A 5096-nucleotide genomic window follows, 5' to 3' on the forward strand; every position below is an offset into this window, starting at 1 on the left:
TGCTTTCCTCACTGGTTCTGTATATTCAAGGTCCTATCATAACATGCGTTTTCTTCTAGAAGCTCCATTAATTTTGCATATTATGGCCTGGCCGAACTTAACATCGTTTCAACTTGTTATTTGTAAAAACATTGTGGGAACTTCAAATACCAAACCGTGGCCAAAAGGTTTCAAATACCGAAAATTTATGTTACCATTATTTGGGTGCTACACCGAAATTTCGAACCAAAAGAAAAGGAATATAGGAGGGTACCTTTATATGGTGGCTACCCCTTTTATTGATAATTCTTGGCAAGAGCCATATATATCAATTAATTCGATTGAAAATGTGACGAAAATTGGTGGTACCCATTCATATTTGGGACTACTCCGAAACTTTGGTCAATATTAATAATTCTTTGTTGGGAAATTTTCTAACCCAAAAGGAACTAAAAACCAGTGAGTGGAGCAGTATAGTCGGACGGGGCCGACCATATAATACCCTACACAATTTCCACGAAAATCTAACTTTCTATGGTTCTATATTCAGAGCTTTGCCAATATTTCGCGATCTAATTCTAATATTCAGTAGACGGGGACTGTACTTGTCCAGATTCTCTTTACCGTGGATTATGTTGCGATGTTGGGCTTTCAATTCTAGCCTATGGGTCGAATCGAATAAAACACAAAAAATAAGTTTTCGGTCCACTTCATCCCAAAATTATTATCTGATCATCACCGAAAATTATAGGCGTTGTCCTGGACCATAACTGGAATCTAATGGAAAATTTCAAAGCGATCAGCGCTATATTTCCGCCCTCTAGTGTGGTAATGGGTTACTAAATAATATCTGAATACGTAAGCATCTATAAATATTTACGTGTAACTCCACATCTGAGTACATACGACCATATAATTGGTATCAATTTAAAGGTCAACCACTCCTCTTCAACATACGGTCAACTTCTCGGGTCTAGGTCCTTCAGGAGCAAATATATACGCCATAGAATACAAATTTTGTAATTTTTCACACAAAAGTCAGGGTCCATTTGACCCGCTAAATATTCACCAATCCTTATCAAAATAGGCATGCATATTCTTTGGCCCAATCCCCTTCTCCATGTAAAATTTCGATGTTCGGGCCATGATTGCGGCTTCTGGAGCGACCGGAAAAACAAACAAAAATTAAGTATTTGGTCCATTTCATCCTCTAAATATTAACCGATCTTTATCAAAAACAATAGGGGTCTTCATTGGTCAGAACCCATCCTACATGCAAAATTTCGTGAGGATTGGTCCATAACTGTGGCATGTATCGTATTTACAAATTATAATGGACAGACGGACGGACACACATGTCTAGATCGATTCAGCTAGTCGAGATATGAAGATCGGTATACTTAAACGTGGACCAATATTTCGAGGCATTACAAACTCTAGGGCCTGCACAAAGCTATAATACCCTTGACAACATAGTTGTGTATAAAAATATCAAACTACTGTCAATTTGTTTGATAAACGTAACAAAACTGTCGAATGTTGGAGAATAATGTTATATAGGCCCTATTCTGAAACTTCGATCAATATTGATAATTTTTGGTATGCTGATTTTCTACCCAATCATAATTCAAATTATTAAATTTGGATTATCCAGTTTGGTTGAAAACGTGCACAAAATATGGGGTTTCCGTGAATATTCAATGGTGATATAATTAGGGATATCTCATCGCTAGGGTATCTAAAGAAGTGAAGGAAGGTTTAGAGATATCACAGCAGTAATACGATTCGTTGCCTCATCGAACTTTCGGTTTATAAGGGCGTTTCAGGCTCTACTATATCATGCTCAAATACGGACTAATATTGTCGCCCTGTGTGGCAATATTTTCAGAAAAGCCTATTCGAAGCCCTTATTTTCTTCTTTGGAATGAGAGATTTAATATAAACTCCACCTTATGATGGCGGAGGGTATAATATGGTTCTACTGTGCTTTGAAATTTGGACCTTGTGATTTTATTTTTTCTTCGCACTTCATGCAATTTGTTGATAACGCCGATCAGAAAAAATGCAGAATACATATTAATGCATTTTGTTAATTAAGGAAAATGTTAATGTAATGACAGACAGCCTGAAGACGTATAGAATGACGGACGTGCCAGTTTTTTTTTTTTTTTTTTTTTTTGACATATGTACTACAAATATTGGCTGAGGTTAAAGATTCAAATACTTTAATTATAAAAACAAACTGGACCAACGGTAACTACAGTCGAAATCGTTCATAACGACACCATTTATAACGACATATCGGTTATAACGACTTATCCAAAAGTCCCGAGAAATGTTCTGCCCTTTATTTTATATAGTTTACAATGTCATATCGCTTATAACGACCAATTTCGGTGGTACCTTGACCATCGTTATAAGTGATTTCGACTGTAGTTCAATTTAAAATATTCAAAAATTTCACTAAAAAAAAACTAATGAACTAGTTCCAATATTTAGGTAAACGAACAACTGAACTATCGTTCTGAGTCCGATACGTAGTGAAAACTCTAGTCAGCATGGTTGTGACATTTTTCATTTAGTATCTTCAAATCTGTGTTATTCGGGTCTTCTACAATCATCTATTGATTTAAGATCTTCTACAAATAATCTCCAAATACCTATATGCATTCCAACATTTGTAATACCTTCGTTTTGACATCGATTGTGGACAAGGCATATAATCCAATTTATAATCTTTGCCTCGCATCGTATTCTATAATAAATGGCAAATTAAAACAAAAAAACAAAAACAAATCTCAAAAATTAAATCGTCACTTCCCCAATAGTAGCCGTCAGAAATGTGACGCCTAATGTGGCTGTCAATCGAGCTGTCGCTTCGAACTCAATGGCCTGCAAACAAAATATTCTATGGTCCTGTGTATGTATGTCCGATCAACTTAGCTAATCTAATTAACATTTTGTATTAGCATTTATTATTTTGTTATTATTATTGTAGTTGTTGTTGTTGCATTTTAAAATCACATTATCTAGAATTGAATATAATGAGTATGAGTATGAGCCGAAGCACAAAACGAAGAAACACATTTTTTTAAACATAAAACAGCTAGTCAGTTTTAGGCTATTAAACTAAGTCGTCGCCGTCGTTGTTGTTGTTATAATTGCAAAAGGAAATCAGGTCGGGTCATACGATTGCACAAGTCCATCATTAGAATATTGTGTGTCCAAACACGTACACACACACATCCAGAGGTTTACTTTTGTGATGGTGTGCATTCATTTCGCTGCCGCTGATGGTGTGTTCGCTGCCGCTCATCGCCATGTTATCACCAGCACGGTTTATAAATATTAAAATATTTCAACTATTGACCCATTAAAATGGAAAATAACAAAACGAACAGCAATCAAAAAAAAAAAAAAACAATCATGATTTAAATTAAGCCATAATTTATATTCCGGAACAAATAGTTGTCTCCAGGGTTTAAAATGCTAACGCCAAAATAGCAAAAACACAGAAAATTGCCGCACTGCTAACTAAATTCATCCTCAAAATATGCAGCACAGCCAAGCACAACTGCAGCAAATAGCAATACATTACGAATAATTTTAGCATGCAAAACTAAAGCTTCTTGATTTTGTCAGCAGCTACAAAATAGCAATGAACAACTACAACATAATTGTCAACGCGACTAACAACCAAAGCTTACAATGAAGACTAAGCACCATGACTGTGGCTGCTTAGCAAGATTTTTAGCAAACAAAACCCGAGCATTTTTCGAGTTCAGTGTTGTCCATTGAAATTTTATAAATTATATGAGAGAATTAAAAATCGCGATTATGATAATTTCATTTTTTCGAAGAAAGACAATTAGTAATACTTACTAAAGAGTATAATTTAATATATTATTTAGTTTTTAGTACTATTATTGACAGTTTTTGATTATGATTTAACAAGTTTAAATAAAATAAAAACGCACAAAATGAAATGCCTTTTTTCTAATTTCTGCGTTGGCAACACACAAACATAAAAACAACCCTCGGCTGATTATTCGTCGGCAGCGAAATATGAATATGTAGTCGTACTGCCGATTAGTCATAACAAAAAAAGCTCGCATGTGCAATACGTGCTTAGCACGGATGCTACGAACTAAAAAAGCTAGCCGTTTGCTGATTTAGTCATAATGTCAATATTTTTTAGCAGTAGCTCTGTAAGACTAATGCTAATATTTTTTGATGCTGCATTTTAAACCCTGGTTGTCTCCATTGACAGTGCATATTGAAGACTTAAGTTTCTATAGTATTGGCAAATTACAGGATAGGTGCCGACATGTATAGAAAACCACTTTGTCTTCCATAAAACAGGAAATTTCGTGTTTTTGTGTATTCTATTGAAGTCATTGTGATTTTGTATTTTCTGGAACACCAAATGGTCCTCTATTTAATCAAAGACAAGCGGTCGTTCATTCTATAGAAGACCAGGTGGTATGCTATTATATTCTACTCCTTGGAAAACCAAAGGAACTCCTGCAATATTGAAGTTCAAACGGTCTACAAGCCGAGCAAATGTTCCATGTGGTCTACTTTTCTACAAAGCGGAATGTTTCGGAGAGCTCGCTTTTCATATCATTCATGTGACGATGCGAATAATAAACAAGTAAACGCCTACGGCCAAAAACCAAAAAAGTATACGTAGATCAATAACCATGGTACATTTGTACACATCCAAAGTTGGCGTTGTAATTCATTAACAAATTGGATTGTCGTTCGGTTTTTATACCCTTCACCATACTGTGGTACAGGGTATTATGTCTGTGTGTATATGTTTGTAACAGGCAAAAGGAATCGCGATAAACCCATGGTTCCTTTTGAGAATATGCAAAGAATCACTTTCTGAATCGATTCAAGCATGTCCGATTCAAACTAGATCCGAATTTGATGAAATTTTACACAGCTCATTAAAAAAATCGGTTCAGATTTAGATATAGGTCCCATATATATTTTCCTCCGATTTAATGTATATGGTGCACCAAAGTCCCTATATATCTTTAGATTTGCACGAAATTAAGCATAGGGTACTGAATTGAGACTGGAATGATGTGTCCTAAGTTTCGTGAAAA

This window comes from Musca vetustissima, unplaced genomic scaffold, assembly GCF_032173495.1.
Source record: "Musca vetustissima isolate MV318-11 ecotype Yass unplaced genomic scaffold, APGP_CSIRO_Mvet_v1 utg31883, whole genome shotgun sequence".
NCBI classification, from domain to species: domain Eukaryota; kingdom Metazoa; phylum Arthropoda; class Insecta; order Diptera; family Muscidae; genus Musca; species Musca vetustissima.